Raw genomic sequence first — 25,030 nt, 5'->3', positions numbered from 1 at the left:
ATAATATATATATATATATATATATATATATATATATATGGATAGAAAATGTCTTCATTAAGAAACTTAAAAGAAGAAAATTATACATAATTCATAAGGTATGATTAACATCCTACCCTATGAAAAATGTTTCACAAAATATTTCACTGTCACAAAGGCCCGTAACTTTGTTAGATACACAATTTAAGGCGCGTAAAATCGCGTTTCCAAGCATCATCAATAACTTCAGCCATTTCTTATCGGACTAAAAGATAAAACGATTTGGCCCGAATTTAGAAAACAGCAACGAACGAGCAATTTCAAGTCCTCAATTTACGCAAATAATAGTTGCAATGAATTTCATCATCAATATCTTTTGGGGACACAAGTTCTTCTGGAGAGCCCAATCCCTGTGAAATGCAATCTTTTATTCTTTACTTTTTTAGGGCGTGGCAAATCCGGATGTTCTAAACCTTTCACATCAAATGATCCCCGCTAAATAAAGAACCCGAGAAATCAGATACGAAATTAAACTGTTAGGGCGGTGTACCGATTTTGGAATGTAATAATAACATACTTGTAAGACCGCGATACATGAATTCGCATACAGTTTTGCAAATGATCGAAAATAATCTTGGCTAAATATTTAAGACCACCTAAATGGCTAACTTCCAAATTTGGGTTTAACAGATTCGAAAAACCGACAAATGGTGCGTAAGTTTCAATTCCAAGGTGTGACTAAGGCTTAATGGTCCTTTTTTTTTAATGTTTGATAGAAAATATTTTTTGAGATATTTTTGGCAGATTCATCGAAACTATCATCAATAACGAGTAATAACTTTGATAACACTTCAGCGTGCTCATAGGTCTGGCTTGATAACCTACCTATATTGCCATCAATACGCCCTTCAAATTAAAGTATTAACTTCAATTTACAGTGGCTTGTACAAGCAATTGTATCTGTTTAATTTTGAATAAAAATGCGGGTAATATAGAGAAAATTACTGAAATTGAGGTTTTGGTTGGAACACCCAAGTTGCACTTTAGTAAGTACTCAACAGTAGCACTTGAAAGGGATGAAAAATGATGAAACTTATAAATAAATTAATCGATAACATGAAAGAACTGATTCAGCAGGAAATTTGCTTTTGAATAAATTACTGCTTTTTGATTTACCTCTAAGATGACAGTCTATGCATTTATTATAATCACAGATGAAAATAAGTTATAAACTTTCATTTGAATTCATTTTAAAACAAACTAGAAAGTTAAATAATAAAATAACTAAGGAATGAAAATTTATAATTTATCTATCAGTAGGGTAATCAAAGTAAATAATGTGAGTAAAATTTTGGTTTTAACTTTATGTCTTTTTGTAGGATAAAAATTGTTATTTTATAACGCAAGCCAACTTCTTTAGAAATCGTTAAAAATGTTTGAACTTGACTGTTTGCAATGAAACGTTTCAGAGTCGAATCTACTTACTTAGTGCTGATAGCTTTCTTATTTTAAAATAGCACAGCTCTCCCTGGGCATAAAAAAAGGGCAGGGTGCTTCATCACAAAAAGGGCACTCTCGCAACACAGTAAAAATTTATCAAAATGCGTAATATCATGTAATAACTGAATGATCATGTAATAACCAAAAAAATTATTTTTAGATAAACCTCTTGAAAGATTTTTTCTATAATTTATATGGAAAACTATTAGAAAATAAACATTTAAAGGTGCATTTTTTTTTTTAAAAAAAAGGTATTTACTTAAAAAATAATTTTAAAATTTAAAATTACTTAAAAAACGTATTAATATGCTAAATTGAAAAAAGATCTTATAAAAATTTAACCAGTTGAGAATATTCCTAACAAAGTATATTATTATACTTTGTTAGGTATATTATTATACTTTGCATATTATTATACTTTGTATTCGATAGTATATTATTATACTTTGTTAGTATATAACCTATTTGTAATAGTAATCAGAATTAAAGCTATAAACACAGATAATTTTTGTGTGTAACTATTATTTTAAGAGTTAATTAATTTTTCTTAAAATGGATCAGAATAAAATGGTAATGTTTTTTCAGCCCTTCAAAAAACACTTAAGGAGATCTATTTTTAAGGACCTTTTTCTGTATTTCCGTTCTACCAAAGAACTTAATGCATATGTGTGCATACGGTAGCACTTAGGAAGTGGTAACAAAACTAAGAAAATAAAAAGTATTTTAAAAACTATATGTATTGCTTAATGCTTCCAAATAAATACATCTTGTCTTTTTAAAATAAAATCTTTAACTTTGAAGTGAAAGATTATGAAATGCAATTTGTGACTTCTTTTATGGAATATTAAATCCACTTTTTAAGGACGTTATAAATATTCTAAGAGCTCACAAGATTTCTCGGCTTTTCATATCCTTCCATAAAGAAAATTAATTATTAATCACATATGTATACAGTCCCTATTGAAACTAAATAATAATAACTAAACTAAATAACTACATAAGGATGACACACTTATCCGTGTCTAAAGGGATCAGTTCGGCAATTTATGGATTTCATTCTTTGATTTTTTGCTAAATTGTAGTTTTCCTTTTTCTATAGCAAGTAATTTCAGATATATAAAAGCAATAAATATAGATTGCATTGCCATTAGTTTATTTTATTGGGTACAATTTAATTTGATTTATTTATTTCATATCTATTCTAATTAAATAAAAGTGGTGGGTGTTAAGGTGGAAAATCCATTTCTCGATTACTGGCAAGATCCAAAGAGCAATAAAATGACGCAACGGCAATAAATTTATTTAGCGTCTAAAAAATTTAGTCTTTATTTTGTACTGAAATTTTTGACACTAATTTATTTAATTTACCAATTTAACTCTGAAATGCCATCCGGTCTAATGATTACTCAATGCTGCGACGTCATTAATCTTGAATTTAACGATTGATTACTTATTCATACGAAAATTAGCTGCTTATTGTCACCTGACTGCATAAGTAAAATAAAGAGATTGCTTCTAGGTTTGTCTTCAATGTGTGAATAATGCTGAAATATAGCTAGGACTATCTTAATCGTTTCCTTGATCTATCGCCCTTTTTTGATTGGTGTTTGGACAGCTGAAAGAAGAAAGGGAAAAAATATATCGAAAATCCCTATTCCAAGTTGTGTGGCGCAATTGCATTTTCCGCCCAGCGGATATCTATTCATCTTCCTCTCACCCTTCTGGATCTAAGCATCCACCCTGGATGGAGGATCAAACGGATTTTGAAGGAGAGAGAGGAAATAACATACAAAAAATTTATCCCGCTGGGCCACCAACTCGAGTTTATAGCCCAGAAGACTTAGTCATCGTCTTCAATTCCCACCAAATAGCTGCTCCAATGGGATTTAGTAAACACAGCGCCAAGACCATTTTTTACATATCTAATGGACATTCTTTTTCTTTCAAATTCGAACAATATGATGGATACAATGCAGTTTGATTAAATAAATAGCGTTGGCATTCTTGTGAGTGACAAATAAATGACTGCTTTATGTGCAAACTTTAAGTTTTTGTAAAAATTACAAACTTCATTAATCCTCCTTTACAACGCATATATTTCAAACGCAATTGTTCCTTTATGTATAGAATTATGACTTTTTGACTATTGAAATTATGTATTATGACTCTAATAAAAAATATTTGGACTGGTAACATAATTATTTTATCGTTAATATCATTGGGTAAAAGTAACTTACCTTTCCATCGTGGTTTAGACTTAATCATATTTTAAAGCTTTACCATAATTTAAAGCATCTAGTTTGGATGTGTTAGCTGACATAAGAAAATATCCAGTTAATGTAAATATCATGCAATACTTCTCCTTCCATAATAAAATTTTTCCGTATCATTGTAATACAAGAAATCGAGTAATAATAGGTTAATTTCATTACGGTCATAATACCTTCGATAAAAATAGATTAATAAAGTATCATTGAACTAAGGGGCTATTTTAGAATACAATAAGACAGAAAAATATGGACCTAACTGTCAGGTAGGATTATAGATATTTCAATTATTGCTAGACGATGTCTGCTTTATTTTTAAATATTTTAAATTTTAAAGTGAATTTATAAAAAATAAGTGCAATTAAAAAGATATACGATATTGCATTTAACACGATTTATATTGTTTCCAAAAATAGTGTTTTTGCACTGAAACCTGTGGGTTAAGTTGTTATAATGAATGTCTTGGTTTTCTTAGTTGAATGCAAAAATTGAATTAATTTGATAACAAATATTCAACATTCAAAGTAATACTTTTAAGTACTGTCAATAATCCTTTTATACATACTGAAGGTGCTCACTTGCATAATCCCAAAGAATGACATGTAAATGATATATATATATATATATATATATATATATGAATGTAAAGGCGGGATAGTTTTGATGCAAAAGGATAGCCAAAGTGAAAAAAAAAATTGTAAGAAATAAAAAATTCATAACATATATTGCTTACCAAATTTTAAATTTAAATAAGACGTTATTATCCTTGTTATTAATTTTTTTCCCTTAAGTATTGTTTGATACTTGGAAAAAGTAATGTTTGTTCTAAGAATTGTTTGATACTTAGAAAGTAAATTGTTTACAATTTTTTAAAATTTAAATGAGACGCTTTTATCCTTGTTATTGCACTGTTTAATTTTATTATTTGCAAGCATTCTTTAAAATGTTTTTCAGAGTATTTGGAAAGTTTCAGATTGTTCTCGTATTAAGTCACTTCATATTCCAGCATCGTAAGAAAAAGTAAACCATTCTGGATTAAAATTTCCATTATCTTCAGAATATTCAAAAGAATAGATTTATTCTCTCAATATAGAGTAATTAACACAATTTTTATTATAAATTTTTCATTTGAAAAATGAGTCTATAAAGGAGAAACTTATGAATCACCACCAATTGCACTGTTTTTTCATTCTTTTTCCCTGAATAAGAACCAGCTGGGCCGAGATCTTTTTCCCTGTGGCCCTAAACCTGACCCTTGGTCTGATCAGGATTATATTTGATGGATTGCCACAAAAGACCCGAGTACGATTGAAATTCGAATAATATGGAAATTTCCTCGGGACTTGGGGAGTAGAAAATGAGGTTAAAGTTCCATATCCGTTTGAAGTATTGCTCCTATTGAATTTCCATTATAGTGAATCCAAATAATATAGGTTTTGACTTGAGGCTTTTTATCGAATTTCGAAACGCCGTTATTACTTCGACTTTACGGGTGATATTTTTTTTCCAGTTTCTTTTTCAAAGTTTGTGGGAGGGAGGGATAAAGAAGAGGGTACTGGAAACTGTATTATCCGAGCCGTGATCTCGTGAATAATAAAAAATAAAACACTAGAGTCCGACAAGAAGATTTGAAGGAGAGCACATTAGTGATGAGAATTTGAAAATCTGCTTCACACAAATCACTTGAGATTTCGTTGTCCCTCTTCATTTTACAAAGTAGGTTTTGGAAACGTATGGTTGAAGGGGGGTGAGCATTGTTAAATAATAATGTAGTGCCTTCGGGAATCGAATCCTATAGATATTGCTTCGAAAAAAAAGTGAAATTTTAGCTAGTTTTTTTTTCTCTCTATAGAATTTCTTAGTATTTTGATAACCAGCTATGTTGAATATGTATAAATCGAAAGGCAAATATTATTTGAATAAAATCTATTTATTCTATCATAATTCAAAGCTGGAAATTCTATTTAAAATCATCATATTCAAAAGATTTAAATTCAAACAAGTTTATACAAAAGAATTAACAGTTTTTGAACGCAACAATATGGCGGAAAAATAAAAGTAGCATATTATTTATCACGTTAAAGTACTCTGAAAAGAAAGTATGATCAAAACTACCAGAATATGATAAAATTTACAATGTTTCTGGCACAATGGGTACACCAAGAAGCCCGGTAATTGTTTACCGAAGCGCTTTTAGTAAAATTGACAGTAAGTTAAGTTTTTATAATATCTGATAAAAATTTTTAATTGTGGTAAAATTTTAGTAATTTTATCAGGATTCCTTAGAGTAAGGCATAAGAAAATCATTTATAAGGTTAAATTTGCTTTTTAGTTTTGTATTTTTGACTAAATGTGTGATAATCAAATCTGTAATTTTGGAACCCAGAATTTACAATTTTTATCGGAAATTTTGGGTTCTGTTATAGTATGAACGGAAAAATTACTGTAGGAATGGTTTAAATACCATATATTTAGTTTTATTTACAGAATAATCTTCTTTTTTCTACCAGAAATGTCATTACCATACAATCAGGTGATTTTACTGGAATATTTTCTTCGTGTAGCACGTAAATCTACGTGATAAAGCACATAAAATTATTTTCAAACTAATTCATATTTTACCACATTGATGATGAATCAAAACTATTTAATGAATTGAATATTAAATTCAAATTAATTTATAAATAAATGATTTGTGAATTATTGATAACAAAATCGGGAATGTAAAAAACTGAATTTTCTTAATACTGCATTTTTCAAAATGAGAAATGGAGGGAAAACAAAGCAACTGCAAAAACTTATTTATTTTCAAAATAAATAACCTTTTTTTTCCATTTCTTTGTACATCACTTATATTCATTTTTAAGTATTGTTTTAAATATGGCAATCGAAAAATGTGACTTATCATTTTCTTTCCTCAATTGCTTCATTTTGTTTAGTTGAAAATTTTTTTTTCTACATTTATACACCTTAAAAGAAGGGAGATTTTAATTGTATGCTCAATACTTCTGGCTAAATAATTTCTTACTCATAATTATCTAGCACTTACATATCTCATTAATATGTTCAAATCTTGTGGATATAAGAATTATTAGGGCTTATTGGGTAAACAACCATTTTCAAAAGATGAATTTTCAAAAGTTTTTAGCCACTATTTTGTAATATTTCCTATTTTTGACCTTTATAACACTTTTTAAATGCAATTATTTAAATCATTATAGTAAAATATTTTTTGAAAAGCTGCAAACACGTTATTTTAGTACAATGAAATCCCTAAATTGTTATATTTCATATAAATATATAACTGCAGATAACAAAATCATATTAATACGAGATAAAATTACTTGAGTAAAATCTAATCCGTATGCTATCATATTTCATGTAAATGTATATAGGTGCCTACAATGTAAAAAAATTTCAGAACAAATTATGGTGAAAAGTACTGGCATCCTGAGTCATTACGATAAAGTAAAATTTACTTTATCGTAAAATCCATTTTTTCGAAACATTTCATGCCGTTATATTTACAGTAATATTTATTTAATTACCTTTATTTAACAGTAAATATTGCTGTTAAAACTACGATATATCAGATTTTTTGTTCCGTAGGTTTTTGCGATAATAATGAATTTTACGGTAAAATATATTAGCATCTTGAGTGCCAGGACTTTTAACCGTAATTTAATTCTGAATTTTTTACAGTGTATAGTAAGATTGTATTCAAATGTAACATCATTGTTTTCTTACATTCTAATGTATATGCTATCATATTTTATAGAATCGTTTATACACGGAGAAAAAAAATATCGTAAAATTACCGAGCTAGTGTAATATTTCTGGTAAAAAAAATCTAAATTCTCGGTAATAATACCAGAATATACAGTTTGAAAACCATTCATTTGCTAATTTTTCCATCCATAGTATAACGATTTACAGGAAATTTTTATTTTCGAAGCTATAATTCTTATTACCACACATTTAGTAAAAAATACAAAACTAAAAAAAAAATTTAAGCAAATAAATGGTTTTTATGCTATGCTCTAAGAAATCGTGATAAAATAACCAAATTTTACTCCATTTACTGAATTTCATCACATATTCTAACAGCATATTTTATTGTTAATTTTTGCCATTGCGTTTCGGCAAAACGTACCGAGTTTTTTGGTGTTCCCTTAGAACCAGAAACACGGTAAATTTTACCATATTCTGGTAGTTTTTACCATACTCTTTCCTTCAGAATAGGATATTTTACACATTTTCTATACTGTTGATTCTATTTGCACGGTAGTTAGGATCACTTATCAAAAGTACCATTTTTTCTAGTCGTTACAGAAGAAGGTTTGGTGTCAAATAAGATGTCACCACCCTCGTAATCTATTTACTAGAAGTAAGAAAGTAGCTTTAGGTGTTGCTGTTGATAAGCTAAATGGCCTTGGTGCGGACAAAAGCTAGTGGGTGGGTAAGCTACCTTTTGAACCTAGGCAGCAACAAAAACACCTGACGAAACAAATGCTAGGCAGTGTCATGATGCAGTACATCTGAAATAAATCTTTTTCGGAAGGTGCTAACGTCAGAAGGGAAATGAAAATGAGGTTGAATCCGAAAAAAAAATGAGTTTGGGTAGGGGGGGAGGATCAGAAATCAGAAAAGAACAGTAGCCAACTCTTGTTTATCATAGCATTCCATAAATTTGGACTGACTCCAGTACATTGAATGATATCAAATGAGGGGTTGTCAAGTATTGGTGAATGTATATTTACTGATCATATAAAAATTGTTTTGCATACTCTCGTATGTTTACAATTTAGTATGAAAATCGAGGCGTAATATATCCAGATTAAATTATCCCTTTCATTTGAATTTAATTCCCTAACTGGAAATCGGAATTTATCTTCTAGAGCTCTTGGTTTAATTTTTACTTTACCATCGTTTATTAAGTTTAAATTTTTAGTATTCTTGCATCTTAGCATAAATTTTATCTGTATTTTTTAAAAAAATATTAATACTTAAAAAATAAAGAAGAGAAGCAGATTTTTCTATTCTTTTCTGAAAAACACCTATTTTTTTCTATTAAAATATTATTGATGTAAATTTTTATGCTTTATGTATGCAAGTTTATTATTTTTTTTTTCAGTTTTAAAAAAAAATGTGAAAGGAGTATCTTAGAAACTTTACGAAATATTAGTGATAGATATCGTGCTTTACTGAAGAGTTTATAATAATATTAAAAAAGTCGCTAAGTTATCAGAGAATGAATTGCGCAAATAATTATATATTCTTATGTAACGAAAACAGACTAAACTTTATTGACTTCTGTCATACAAAAAATAACTAAATTCTATATTAGAAGAAAATTCATATTTCTTTTATAAATATATCATAATGTAAACTGTTATTAATGTTCATATGTATGAGGCAATTGCTATTAAGTTAATATTAAAAGTTACTTTACTTCAGATTCAACTGTCAGATTTTAGAAAAATCAACCATTGTTCTAAACCAAAAAAAAAAAAAAATAAGATAAATTTTTAGGAAAAAACGAACGACTCTGATTAATTAAAGGTCTAACAGTTAAAAAAAACTAACAGTTGAAAAAGGTCTAACAGTTAAAAAAAAGCAAATAAATAAGTGAAAAAGAAAGCCCGCAAATTATAAAAGAATGAATTACATAAATACTTATGCAACGGAAATTGAAATATACATTTAGAATTACTCCCTAGATTATAATATAGTTTCTGTCACATACGCAAGTCAGATATTTTTCTAATAAGACAAGAAAGTACAAGACAAGTTCGTCTCTGTGATTGGCAAGAAAATAAATAACTTCAAATAAAATGTTTATTCAAGATTTTTCATTTCTTCCTTCAGCTGGCCAAAAAAACTTTTTTTGTAATTCATTACTTCATTGCCCTGTCGTGATGCATAATGCATTAGTAACTAACATGTCATTATGCAAATATGATAGATTTTGGGTTTGGTTTTTGCATTAACAAACACTCATGAGAAAATATCAGAATTTATTCGTCGCAAGCATGTCTTCCGTTTGATCAATGAGAAGAAAAAAAATTACATTTCAGTTTATTGTTTTCTTTCAAGATGCTCCTCAAAAACTCATCAAAACCTTACTTGACAGTTTATTTCCTTTGCTGTTTTTGACTGATTATCAAAAGAACTTTTCCAAACTCTTTGTCAGGATATTATTTTTTTTCCCCGTTATTTTCTTCCATGTACGGGTCGTTAGCTCAACGCCATTTATTATTTACGAAAGATACACTCTATTTTTATAAATAAACATACTATGGGGGTTGAAATATTTTATTCGGAAGTCTTAAAAAACTATAAATGATTTTGTTTTCTCCCACCCTCTTAACCACAACAAGCAGTTCTGGATTTGTAAATAAAATGGAGAATTTTTAAGCTATACTTATTAGAAAAAATGAAAATTTCAGACATTTTTTAAACATCTACTACTTTATTCTTTTAAATAAGTTTCAAATATAAAAATCACTAAAACTGTAAAGGGTCCATTATAAAAATACATGGGTAAAAAAATACATGCCAAAAGTGACACAATAACTGGCTCCCCCAGCCTCCTAGAAAATTTAAAAAAGAAAAAAAACTGTAGAGCGGTTCTTAAGTATACATTAAAAAAATCCATTAAAGAATCTCTATTAGTTATATCCTATTTGAAAACGTAATACTGGAATGGAAAAATCTTGAAATATCCTTTTGTAAACAGTTTTTTTTAGTTTTTCCATTGTGACTTTTGACGTAATCCTTACGTAGACGGCGAGTCCTTAATGTAGAAAACTAAAGCCAATAATTTTTAATCAAATAAAAACGTGTGGCATTTTTTTGTCCTATTCTGACAGTATAAATGATCAAAATATGTATACGAAATTTATAACATATAAATAATTTATAATATATAATTTATAGTATGTAATTTATAATTTATAATATATAATATATAATTGATAATCCGCAATAAAGATTTGCTGATGCTTACGAAGCTACTACGTTTTTCGTTTGGTTTTCTTTCTCGATGGCCATTCAGAATTAAGTCTTGCATTTATTTAAATATGTTTAAAATATATTTCTATAGTCAAAAATGCTCAAATTAGTTTTGTTATTTTCCTCATTCTTCATTAAATCATTTTTCATACCTAAAAAATTAAGTAAAAAAAATATCCAGGACTTATTCAAATTTTTTTTTCTGTTTCCTACTTAGCTTTGAAACTTAACATTTTTCAATTTCGTAAGTCAGAAAATGTTAAAAAGGAAGAGAAAAAATGAGATTAGTTTCCTACTCCTTGGTTAGGTTTTTAAGTATTTCTTTAAAAAGTATTTTGTTACAAAGGGCCTTAAAAAATTTTTCTCGTGGTAGTAATTTTGTGTTAATGCTAGCAAACCTTTTCTTTCTTATGATACCACACACTCAGAAATAAAACTCCTACTATTGATGATTCAGAACACAAACTCACAACCCATCGTAGTGCATTGTGGGAGATTGTTAACTAGAATGTCGAAACTAGGATGAAAACTAGACGATCAAAAATAAAGTGACTAAATAAGCTGGCCGACTTGTATGATGGTTAAGGTGTTGATTTCGCACCAGAAGGATCCCGGGTTCAAATCTTGCTTCGCACATGCCATGGGTGTAAATTGTCTCCCTGTTCTTTCTTGAGCTGTCAGGGAGACATAGATCCACCTATATGGGGCCCCAGAATTAAATGGATATTACTAGGCACTCCGAGTTTTGTTTTCAGAATAAAAATTGAATGACGAAAGATTTCTTTAATTTTGACGAAATTCGTTTCCTCGACGAAGTGACAATAGTCAGTTCGTCACTTTGATTAATTTTTTTTTTTTTTTTTGATGGAGCATATGCCACGAAGTGGTTTCATCATAAGCGAAGAAACGTGATATTTGAATATCCATTTTCTACAGTGCACTTTAAAATCGGTTAATTTTCTTACAGATATATTTCTTTGCAATATGTAGCTGTTTCTACGAATACGTAAAAGTAGAGATGTTTGATTTACTTTTATCATCACTTTTGAAAAAGCCCTAGAGACCTGTAAGATAGAAAAGAAGCCAGTTTTAATTTTTTCCCAGTCCCTCGTTAAGTTTTGTATATATTCGGTAAGTCATACACCGCTAAGCCGATTGAAGAAAGATATGAAGTTGCCGCAGGACAAACGCTTTAGGCCGGTAAAATGTAACGATGGTCGTACGTCAATATCTCGCCGTCAAAACACAGGAATGAGGGCCGATGATTTATGTTCAAAATCCTAAATGCCTCTGCACGCAAGAATGGAAGAAATAGCTTCAGAAAACTGATACTTGGTTAGAGAAAAGTTATCGAAATCTTTGAAAATCAATATCGGAAAATTGTTACTCAGAAACTTTCCATCCCATTTACAAAATGATTAATTATAGTTTTGATTTCGACAAATTTCTAAGCTGGAATTTTTTTTCTTCTTATCTTTCTTATCGATAATTCAATAGAAAGACTGAAGAGATATTGACGAAATTTATTGTTATATAATGAACTTTGTGAACAGTTGGTTATTAATTTTTTGGAGAAAATTTAGTTCATCATAAATTATTTTCTTGACGAGAATATAGTAATAATTTTTATTGAATTTTTCTGTTCAACAAGGTTAATAAGATTGTTATTGCATCATATTGTTGATATAACTTGAAAATATTGTTTTAGTTTGTCTCGAACTATAAATGAAATTTATAAAAAGCCACTCATTCCAAGATTCAATAGATTGAAGTTCTTAATGGTTTGTCTCTTAATAATTTTTGGACTAAGAAAATTATAATCTTAATTCGAAATAGTTAATGTTGCGAAAACGATTCTATGCATATGAATGTAAACAACTTATATATAAATGGCGTAACCAAAATTTTGCGTGATTTAAAATCAATATCCTTATATATTCATAAGTTCATTCATATTTTTTCGAAATTTTCCTTAACGAGGGCTCAGTTTTTATTAATAATTTTCATTAAATATTTAGAGAAAAATAAATTAGGTTCTAAGGGGAATATCCGTTAAAGAAACGTCCATTAAAATATCCATTAGAAAGTTGAGAGATTTAAAAGAAAAACGTTATATAAACAGCACATTATCAGTTAATAACCCATTTTTATGTAATTTGGACCCCAAAAAAGAAGAGCGGGAAGAAGAAAAAAAAGTAAAAAATTGAGTAATTAAAACAAAATTTTCCTTCTGAATTGATTAAAATATTAATAAATTCGGTAAAAATCAACTTTCTAAATTAATGTAAAAACCACTTTTTATTTAACTGTTATTTTTAATCTTTATTTCTTCTGTTTTTAATATTCCTCTTGAGACAATTTTAATTGCTTTTGGTTATTAATTTTAAAATTGTTCTTTATGACATTACGTTAAAAATAATAAAATTCAAAGAAAAATAATATCAAATATAATAAAATTCAATGAAAAATAAAGTCAAATATAATAAAAGATTTCAACTAAAAACTCTTAAAAATGTTTTTAATTAAAAAAAGAAAAAAAAACAGTATAATATTTTATTATTATTCTTTATTATATTGTGATAACAATAATAAAATAAAATAAAGAAGGAAAATAAAATACAAAATATTTCCCGCAAAAATTGTTAAAATTGTCGTGTACAAAAAAAGCAATATGTTATACGAAAATTGCAAACAACTGAGATAAAATGCGCTTTAAAATTAATTGTTATACTTTTTTTAAAGGAAAAAAAATTGCTCAGTAAAAGGGAATTGTCACGGTAAAATCTGAAATATATTTTCCAATGAATTTATTAACATTTCAGAAATTTATTTGTAAATTCTCAAGTTGTAATAAGGCACTTTTGTTTTTATTGATGAAGAGCTAGTTTGAATCAATAAACAAGCTACAGTAAAAAATGGAGCAGTTAAGCTTGAAAAATTTTTTCAATTATTTATTATACTATTCATATTAAAATAAATTTACATCTTTTCATATTTTCACTAAAAGCTTTTTAAAAGAAAACATTATTTTGAAAAAATGAAAATCCTTAAAATTGAAATAATATCAAAATTTTGGTGTTTATCTGATATTAAAAACAGGGTTTCTGTTTCAAAAACTTTGTCACGAAAAGGATAAATAAAATATTTTTCTCTGTAAATAATTCGCAATTGTCATGTTTCTGTTTTGCTCATTCACTTTGTGTCCAAAGGCTTAAATAGGATAATTAAAATAATAATAAAACTATATTTTTATCTCAAACATAACAAAAAAAGAAGAGTAAATAAAAAAATAAAGTTAATGTTTTTTCCCTGAATTCAGAAACAATATAGGAAAAAAATGAGTTACGAAATTCAAACAATTGTATCAGAATAAATATATTTTATGCAATGATGGATAAAAGGATAATTCAAATTTGTTTGCATATAATTCGTATGTTGATTACCACAATATAGAATATTTCCTAAATTCAAGCAGAAATAAATAGTTTGCTTTATTCTATTTATAGATAAACGGCAAATTGCACTCAAACATTTATAAAATTTCACAAAATGCAAATGAATCAAAGCAGGCGATTACACTTTGTAAATCATCATTATATCCTAAACTCTAATGCGTGGTGGTCCAATTTTTATTCATCTTTCTGAATGCAAATTAAGTAAAACTAGTGAATGTCAATCAAATGTACTTGTTTATTAGGAAGATGAAAACAATTTGAATCGTGTGTTCTTTAAGTTCTAACCCCTTATTATGTATAATCAGTCTTACAAATATATCTTAAAAAAAGCTGACATTTTATGTTTGGTTTCTTTTCCCTCATTTAAATTCATCTGCAAATAATTTGAGTTCGCGTTGTATTTTTTTCCTTTTGAAAAACAAAACTCAACGTAATTTGCGCATTATCTTCATTCGAGCATTCTTATTAGGAGTTTGTTTTAAAATTTGTTATCCCCATCAATTTTAACTCAATTAAGAAGTAGAAACTATTCTATTTCGATTCATTGTTTGTTTTTAATCAAAAACTGTTTACTTCTTGTATTTATTCTTTTGTAATAGAAAATAATTTATGTGATAAAGGCAAATAATACTGAGAACTGGGGAATAAAAGTCGCAGCTCATTGCTGACGAAATAATAAATATAAATAAATATAATTCCATCAAAATGCATAGAAAATCAATAGAAATAAATAAATAAAACAAAATATGCAAAATTTATTTAAAATAATTTGGAATTAAAAAATAATTAAGTAAAAATATGGAGGAAACATATTAACTTCAATACAGTGTATTTTTTTACCGATGTAATTGAGTACTTGATTTTTAAATTTGAATTAAGCTTTAATTAAAATATGATAATAATGATAAATGTGATTAAAAAGATTAAAAGATAAGATAAAAGAAAACAAAAGAAGACATTTTCATAAAAGCAAATGAGATAAAAAAATAAACTATGACCAATATTGCAATTTTTTTTTCTTTTTACCATTTGAATCCTTGTAACATTATGAATGGAAACAACTATAAAACAACTATAAACTATAGATTATCGTTTTCACGTTGTTTTTTTAATTAAATAAAATACCCCCCGCCCTAAAAAAAGTTTACAGTTCCCCGAAATAGAAGCAAAANAAAAAAAAAAAAGTACGAAGTTTCACAAACATTTTTGAAATTTGCATTTAAATTTTACCCGTTTCTCTATTATTTAAATGAAGTTACTTAAAAAGTTATTTTCATCAGTTTAAAAAAATAAATAAAAATATTTTGCTGAAAAATTCAAGCCAAAAAGAAATTATTTTAGTAAATAAGAAATCTTACACTGTAAAAATTTCCGGAGTAAACTACGATAAGTATCGATACTCAGGGTGCTTCTTATAATTTTTGCCGGAACATGTTACGGAGCAAAATAATCTGATATACCGTAATATAACAGCACAGTAATAATTACAGAAAAATCACTGAATGAATTTTTACAATAATAATTACTGTAAAATCACTGAGCTACTCTAATCAAATAAATATTACTGTAAAGATAACGGTTTAATATTTTACAGTAAAAATAAATTTTACAGCATAATGGATTGTACGGATTATGAATCCAAAGTGCTGGTACCGTAATTTGACCCGAAATATTTTACAGTGAACAAATAATTATATTGTTTTGCTTCAGTGTACATAAATATAAAAAATATAAGAGCTTATAAAAGTTTTTAAAAAAATATAATATAAAAGATAATATAAAAAACATAAAATTTTTTCATTCATACAAATATTATTTTATTAATGTAAATACTTGACAATTTCATTACAAAACACAAAAACAATTTGACAATTCAAAATCATAATTACCTTAAAATTTTAAATATCATCCCATTCTGAAAATAAATTCTTGTAATATGCTCCGTATCCAAGCGTTATGTTTTCCTCTATCATGGATAGTAACACGAATTAAGTTCAAATAGGAGATTTTTCAAAGTAAGAGGGTAAAAATAAGGAAGTCCATTAAGTTATGAATTTACCTATATGTATTCTACTTCATATCTCAATTTCTGAAGTATGTTAAAAATGATCTTTCAACTAACTCTGGTTTCCTGTCTGGCCACAAAATGTCTATGTTAACTAAGGGGTGGAGTTACAAAATGATTGAGAAATCAAGTTTAGGAACAACAGACATTTGTTTGAAAAGTACCACGCTGAGGTACTTTAAACAAATATTTTAACCCCTTATTCCCCCCTAAAACGAAAATAGACACCAAATAAAAAAAAACAGGTAAAAAATGATTCTTGTCTCCCACTCTCCAAAAAATACAGGTGCGAAGTTTCTAAAAAAAATTTTTTTTTATGTTCTATTTGGGGTGGCCGTCACGCCGTAAATTACCCTCAAAACAACGCGGAAAAAAATCGCTTTCTGTCGTTGTTTTTGGGGACTGATAGCTACCTGCTGTTCGACAAAAGAAGAGCCAGGCGCAGAAAAAGAGAGTCATGCTTAAAAAAGCAGCAAGGGCTTAGAAGCTTTTGTTACACCATTCGCCTTGCATGTTGTAGATACAATAGCATGGGGATGATCGAAATCTTCACATACCCACGTGGTTCAAATCTACCTTTTTCTTAAGATTGGGATGAAAAGGAAGATGCATGCCTGTTAGTTTTTTTTTATTTTTTTCTCCATGGAAGAGCTTATTCTAAGGTCAAATCTCTATGGTCCTTCAAAACTTTTAGGGATTCAGGACTAGTTTGTGAAAAGGTACTTTTGGAGGCGTTTTGTGGTCATGTCATGGTAGTTAATGGCTTTTCAATTCAAGTGTTCACACCCTATTTCGTGCCTTTTTAACATTTGCATGTTTTTAAACTCTACCAATAACAATATATACATACCATAATACAATGTTACAACGTTTAATTCATAATTGGGAATACCAGTTGCTTTTTATTTCGCAGAAATTGTTAATTAAAAAATGGTTTCCTTTTTTTTTTTTTTTTTTTTTTTTCTTGAAAATTCAATTTTGGATCCATTTAATATATTTTTTATAAATATCATTTTAGTAATAATGTTTTAAAATAGAAAAATAAGTATAGTTTAGTAAAATTAAAATTCAAAACAAGCATAATTTAGAGCAAGAAAGTGATAAAAATCATTATGTTACTCGAAACAGATTTAGGGACAGGGTTTTTATAGCCTAGAAAAATAAAAAAGAGGTAATAAATGTTTCATAGGGCCGTTTTAATTTTATCGATTGAAATTTGGTAATAAATAATTCAAAAGTGACAAATTCAAAAGTAACACACCATGATGAATAAATAATTCAAAAGTGTCAAATCAATAATTTTGGAAAATTCTTCTTACTTATATTAAGATTTTACAACCATTTTGTAAAACCTTTCCCAAGGATCATTCAAGTTGACAGTTATAATAGTGTAATAGACTTTTTTTTTCACTGATTGTTGTCACCCTGGTTATAAGTGGATGCTTTTAATTTAGCAAAGAATAGGNAATTTTTAAAAAAAAATCATTGATTTTGCCAGACAGGCCTTAAGTATAGTTTTATAAGTTTATTGTTTCAGCATCAAGATTTCTAAAATATCAATTCAGTACACTGCAAAAAATTTCGGATCAAATTTTCGCATGAAGTACCAGCCAGCGCTTTGGTTGCATCATCCGTAAAATCCTTTTTTTACCGTAAAATGTTAAACAGTAATTTTTAGAATGATATTTACTTAATTAGAATGATTCAGTGGTTTTACGATAATCATTACTATGAAAATTATGGTGTATCAAATTTTTTTGTTTCGTAACATGTTCCAATAAAAGTAGATTTTACAATAGAAAGTACCGGCACCCTGAGTGCTAGTAATTTTTATCGCAATTTGATCTGGAATTTTTTACAGTGTTGACAAAACTATATTTTTTAACACTTCACCAAAGAAAACTCTTAAAAATGTGAAAAGTAGTTAAATAAATAACTATCGATAAAGATTAATTACGACGTTAAATTAGAAACTTGCACAGTAAATCTGAATTGTTATATCACTTGATCAATTTGTCACAAAAGATGAATTAACTCGCTACATTCGCTTAATTGTAAAGACTAATCAATTTCAATTAGGCACCCAGTTCTCTAGGGATTTTCTCCCTTCCCGGAAATCTATCCCATTATTGGATGTTTATAAATGCATGCCTTGATGTGCAATCTTTAGTATGATTGTAAACCTTATAATTTAGAAACAAATGAATTTTATTAGATCCTTTATTTTTTAAACTATTTACTTAAACAATTCTTAGATAATTTATGATTAAGTTCCATTTAATAATAACTATAAATAATAAAACATTTCTTTTCCGAGTAAAATAAAATTCTCAAGAATTTTATGATATTTTATTATGAAAAAATATGAATGAATTATGAAAAATATCTTGAGATATAAAAAAAATGAGTTTAGCTTAATTTATTTGGCATCATTATTTGTGTTATTTATTTTATGTATTTTAAAAGCTATAACGATTATGGTAATGATAGTTTACTAGTCACTAACGCGAAAAAGGCATGTATGGTGAAAATAGGTTTGAAGTGTCAAAGAATAAAAAAGATAAGAATTGACTAGTCGCATTGCTTTTCACATTGAAATTTTTATCAGTCACAAATCACTGACAGTTGCATTTGAAACATTTTCGTAATAAAATACATTCATTTAGCTACTTACATTATTATTATTATTATTTTTCATTTAATTGTTTATTTATTTTTTATTTTTCTGGTATTAATATTTAGGCAACAAGTATCGAAAATTGTTTTCGCAAGATCTGCAAAGTGGTACGATTTAGGGAACCAGTTGTCTAATTAGTAGCACCTGCTCCCGAAAACCTCAGAAATATTGAATATTTATAATTAAGGGAATAAATTGTCCACGTGAAGCTCAAAACAATTTATTGAAATGTAATATTAAATTTTTGTATTGTTTCAAGTATAGTAACGAATTCATATGCCTATAAAATGTTAAAGGAACACAATGTTACTTGCAACTAAGTTCAAGAGTGCATCGTATTACTTACATCGTATTAATAGATATCCATATTACAAACATAATGGCGGACAGTTTGCGAATGTTTCATAATTTTTACAATGAGAAAATCATTTGAAGTTTGCTTTTCATTAAAAAATGAGCGTCGACCTAAAAGAAAATACAAAGATATGTCAAAAAATATAAATAAAATATGTTTAATCGAGGTTTGTTTAGTCAGGAAAAAGCTAAACCGACAGCATACATATTACTAACATAGAAGCGGACAGTTTGCGAATTTCTGATATTTTTCGACAATAAGGATATTATTTGAAGCACATTTTCTATTAAAAAAGGAGCATCAAACTAAAAGAAAATACAAAGATATGTCAAGAAATATAAGTATGAAAGGTTTAAAAGACGTTTGTTTAGTTCGAAAGAAGCATATATATTACCAACAAAGCCTTCAGCATAGAATATGCATGAGCATGAAATACATGAACATGAGAACTTCAGATACATGAACAGATCGGTCTCTGAAATCACATTACAATTCAATAATTACAAGATCGATAATTACTGCTTGACTTGCCAGATAATAATTACAACAATAACTACTTCTTGAATAACCAGAAGCTCGCCACTTAAATGTTTTAACATCAGCTTTTTCTTCCACGGAAAGAAAATAATTTGAAAAATAATTGATTTAAAGTAAATAATTTTCATCATAATGTTATTAAATCTCAATCTCATAAAGATATTAAATCTCATATTTTCTTTTTTTTTCCGGATTAATTCACGTATAAAATGAGATTTTCTGCCATCAAAAAGTCTTCAATTTGAATATTGACGAATCAGAATAGTCAAATCCTAAACATTGTTCTTAGTTGTAGCAATCTTATTTCAAGCCTCACTCACAAGATGAGAAATTTATTAATAGGTGAAAGTGAGTCCAGAAATAGTTTTCAGCCTCTTTATGACAGTTTTGGTGAAGTACAATTTAAATGACTTGAAACTCGACCTGTTCAGTAGTTGAATTTGATACGTTGCTCCTAAATCGTACAGGTACGTTTAGGAATGCTCACGATTCAGGCAACTAAGTACTATTTTAAACAAAGTGTTGTTCCTAGTATCAATTAATGGCTAGCTAATAAAGAAACAAGTCGAACTTAACCTAATAAGTTGTTAACAATTAGATGAAATATTAAATAATCTATATATTACTGTAGTTCCGCTATATCCTTCCACAGAATGTTAAAATTAAGCCCTCTAATGAATCCCGATTTTTGGTGTAACGTGGCTCAAAGTTTTCAGCAGTGTATAATCTACTGTGTGGAAGTTTGCTTTTATTAAGGGTATTCCTGCATCGGATCCTGATTTCGCTAACGACGAGCAAAAGCGCTATATTGCTACTGGCCGGTTTTTGAATTTGCCATAAATTTCTGTGTAAATACAATATATAGATGCTTTCCATAAAATGGCTACGAATTTTACAGTTCGAATTCACCCCATCCTGAGATTTTTTTTTTTTTTAGTTTTTCACATGCGACACTGCTTGTTGTAGCCAAAACTTGACGACCATTTCAGAGCAGGATAAGAGAGTAATTTTTGTCTGATATTCGGCTAACGGGAATGTACCAAAAAAAAAGCTTTTCATTTCTATGAGCATGCTTCTTATCATAAAGCAAAGTTTTTTTTTCTCCCGTTTTAATGCGATCTCTTTATTTTGACATCAAATCGAATTTTACGAGAAACCACTATTTGGATTAGAGAAAAAGATCTCATTATTTCGTAATTACCAGGCGGAAAAAAATTTCTCCACTTTTCACCAGCAATGTTTTGTACACTAAAATCGTTTTTTTTTCTTTTCCTTTCGAAAAAAGAAAAGCAGATGTATAACAGTAATAAGAATAACAATTTTATACACTCATTCCCACTGCATTTTTTTTTTACCCACAGCGTTGGCAAAAAAATGGTGGACAGTTCGATTTCTGTTTTTTTTTTTTTTTTTATTTCGTCTCCCGGGGGCTTTCTTTTTTATTTTCTTCATCCACACTAATAATTTTGAGAAAAAAAATCTGTCCCTAATGGACAAAAGGGCAAACGGAAAGGGGGTGGGAAATGTGATAAAAGAAGCGAAATGTAGAAACATTGGCGCGAAGTGTAAGGTGGGGGATTAAATTAAAGGATACAGTCCTTTGATCATTAAGGATGTATTAACGAAAAAATATCTACGATATGGATATAAAAAATCACGCTTTAATACGATAATGATTATACCTTTCATATTGTCACGTGACTGTGAGTTATCTATCTTTTTTATACAACCGCATTTCTTTTTCTCAAAACCTTGTACTTACATGATCTTATAGAGTCCATGCTAAAGCTATTTGATCTTCACTTTGTGGGAAAATATAATAGATTTTCTTTTTCCCTCAACAAATTAATATTGTATCGTGATAACTTTCAGAACTTTCATTTACGTAACAACTACTGTGAACAAGTGGATTATTAATTTAGTGGAACTAAAATTGGTCCCTCTATTGTAATTTCTATAACTGATTCGACTTCCCATTGATATTATGTCAATGGGGCGTGCGTATTTCTAGAACAATCCCTCTTTTTTGTTCCGGCCAGACCACCTTAGTAGCATCATTTGGAGAGGGAAAATGTATGTTTTTATGCCTAAATTTTTTAAATCAGTCATTATACGTCTTTTCTTCCTATCAAAAATGGAACAATATCTATCGTAAGAGCGAAAAACAATTATTTTTGTCACCTACTAATTGATTTTCCTTTTTAATCAAATGGAATCCGATTTATTTAAATAGCAGTCTAGGGGAAACAACCTAATTAAAAACCGGTAGAAAGTATTTGATTTAAGATGATCGATTTTTCCCCTAAGTTGATTAACCCCTTAACGCACATATTTTTTTAAAAAGAATGGCCCCCCCCAAAAAAAAATCCATTTTCTTTTAATATAAAAAAACACACTTTAGAACATTGTTTTTTCTTTTGGTGGACAATTTTGATATACTGCACTTTCGTTCCATGTATAAAGGCTATATTCAGAGATGCCAACTGCTCCGGACATGCCAAAATAATTTTAAGAAAAAGGTAAAAAATTTTGGAAATATTTGACTATTTTTGCTTGCTTTTTGAAAGGTATAGCATGACATAAGTACTATAAAGTGGTGAGTTATATAAGCCTACGAATTATTTAGAAATAGTGGTGGATAAAAATCTACTAAATTAAATTTATTAAACCAAGAATCACAATTGATAAATTATTTACATTAATTGCTATAACACTTATTTATTCTTGAATAAATAAGTGTTATAGCTTACAATCCTATGTAAATGATAAATATCAATAAAACGATTTTTTTTCTTAGCTTTCACATTATTATTCTCAATTTTCGATTATATTCGAGAGTGAAAAATTATATCAGCATAAAATACAACGCCGCTCGAATTATCTCGAGTGTGCACTGTTTGGCCTGTTTAGCGCGCTCCAATTAACTCGAGTGCGCTAAAGTGGTTAACTACCAAATGAAATTCAATACCTACCTACAGTATCATATACATGATATGATAGTTATCAATGCAGTATCTCTTTCTGAAATAGATTAATAGCAACATACTTCTGCTACCACTTTTTATTTATTCGAAATAAATAAGTAGCGAGTTTCACTCTTCGAATAATGCTATTGGATTAGGAATCATTACAGAATTCAATATTTTGAATTTTTATTTACTTCTGTCTGAATAATAATGAAAACAGCGTTCGATCGGATTTAAAAATTTTAAAAAGTGTTAACAATAAATGGACAAATGTCCATCATTTTACAAACATTTGTGACCGTCACTACACATTAATTTTCAAATAAAATACATCAGTATCAAAATTCTGTCCTATTAGATTTCTAAATGAGAAATAGGTATTTTTGCTTTAACATAAATTAACTATCCCATAAATTCAGTATCCATTTAGCTTTAACATAAATTAACTATCACTATAAAATTTTTAAGGCCTGTGAAAAATTATTAATCCTTATCTTTTCCATTAAAGATTAGGACTAATACAAATTTAATAATATTCTCTTTTAAATAAATAACTAAAATAATAAAATGTAAGAAATTGTTTTTGTTATATGTAAATAATAATATTATCAGATAAATCTAAATTTTATCACTTATATTTATGTTTAATTAATTTTTTTACATGCCTGTACAGTAGCTTTATTTATATTTATTTAACTTTACTTTTATAAAGTTTTGGAGAAGTTACAGAGACGGAAATATAAAATTATGTAAGCAAAACTACATTCCACGTAAATTTCCATTAATCCGAATTTCTTGACATAATGATATGAAAAATACTTATAAAAAGTTTATATAAAAGCCCTAAAAACATCTGAGATTTAGGCATGATAATTTTTCCACAGATGGCGAGCACAAGCAGACATTTTTAGAACAAAAAAAATTTCTATAACACTTTTACTAGAAATAACGAACCTAAACAATAAACTGTTTGATGATTTTTATATTTATCGCAGAACGTATTTCTTTTTATTCTTATTAAATAAATTATTACTGCATTACATTTGTTATAACAAGGAAAACCATTTTCTTTAAATACCGAAATTCCTTAGTAAGTTAAAGGGCATAATAAAAAGCATTTTCCTGATGATCTACTTACTTTTTTTCAATGCTCTTATTATTATCAGTATGAAACAGATTAAATACTCATCATAAATTTAAGTTAAATTTTATTTATATTTGCGGCTCCCAATACTTGATCCAGGAGTTCAATTGTCTTCTGGAATGGTTTCAAAATTACAAGGCTACGGAGCTGAACATTGGTTGTCGTAAACCCAAAAATTGGGTTATAAAATATAAAAGTAGTATATTGGCCGGGATAGCCTGGTTGGTGGGGAATTGGGCCCATGTCCAAGTGATCGTGAGTTCGATCCCCACCAACCGAAGACTCCCCGTGTAGTAAATGGTCACTGATGCACGTTAAATCTGTCGAGTTGCAAAGTCCTCCATGTTCCTATTACAAATCAATATCTCTGGGGGTACTGATTCAGGAGTTTCCTTGTCTTCTGGATTGGTTCAAAATTACAAGGCTACAGAGTTGAACTTTAGTAGTCGTAAACCCAAAATTGGGTCGGCTGTTCAACGACGGATATAAAATATAAAATAAAGGTAATATATTATTCGTAAACTATGAAATATTTTAAATTAAAATTTTCTATCCAATTTTGTCTATAAAATACTCAAAGCTTTATATATCTGTAACTGATATGTATATTTCAAAAAGAACGATTTTCTTCCTTTGAAAGTAAAATTGATTTGAATGAATATACATAGTTTTTCCCCGTTTTTTCTTCCTATAGTGTGAATAAAATAGAATGAACGAGTTAAAAGCATGGAAAATAAAGAGTATGCGTTTTATCACTGTTACTATGATTGTTTATTTATTTATAATTATAAGTTTATTACAAAACATTTTCTTATTTTTTGCAGATTTTGAAGTTTCATTGAGATATGTGAGTACTTTTTTTGAGCTATTTATTACCATTTGGATATAGCTTCAATATGTTAACTGTTATAAGATTCTGAATATGTTATACCTTCAACGAGTCATATGATTTTAAAATTATTGCAGGTTCGAATAATTTTTATAAGACAAAAATCTTACAATTTTTAACATACCGAATGTTTTTTACATTACAAAACTGTTGTAATTTCTACAAGCTTATATATATATATA

The 25,030-nt window shown here is 28.1% G+C and overlaps 2 long non-coding RNA genes across 6 annotated transcripts in view; one reads left to right on the top strand and one right to left on the bottom strand.

Annotated features, from left to right (window-relative positions):
* LOC107447506 (uncharacterized) overlaps positions 1–16,423 on the bottom strand; it is an 89,610-nt gene extending 73,187 nt beyond the window's left edge. Inside the window, exons 1-2 of one of the 2 annotated variants that reach the window (XR_011638363.1) lie at positions 16,275–16,421; positions 16,105–16,181 (exon numbers count right to left, since the gene is read on the bottom strand). This is a non-coding gene — a long non-coding RNA (uncharacterized lncRNA). Of the gene's footprint in view, positions 1–16,104 lie in introns of both variants that reach the window. The other variant, XR_011638362.1, reaches the window with a different exon arrangement.
* LOC107447505 (uncharacterized) overlaps positions 1–25,030 on the top strand; it is a 278,517-nt gene that overhangs the window by 175,550 nt on the left and 77,937 nt on the right. For 2 of the 4 annotated variants that reach the window (XR_001584538.3, XR_001584536.3), the window contains one exon: positions 24,784–24,806. The exons of the other annotated variants lie outside the window; for them this stretch is intronic. This is a non-coding gene — a long non-coding RNA (uncharacterized lncRNA). The remainder of the gene's footprint in view (positions 1–24,783; positions 24,807–25,030) is intronic. 4 annotated transcript variants of the gene reach the window in all.

This window comes from Parasteatoda tepidariorum, chromosome X2 (genome assembly GCF_043381705.1).
Source record: "Parasteatoda tepidariorum isolate YZ-2023 chromosome X2, CAS_Ptep_4.0, whole genome shotgun sequence".
In the NCBI taxonomy this organism is placed as follows: Eukaryota; Metazoa; Arthropoda; class Arachnida; order Araneae; family Theridiidae; genus Parasteatoda; species Parasteatoda tepidariorum.
Note: the sequence above shows the minus strand (reverse complement) of the source record. Positions and strands in the feature narration are given on the sequence as shown.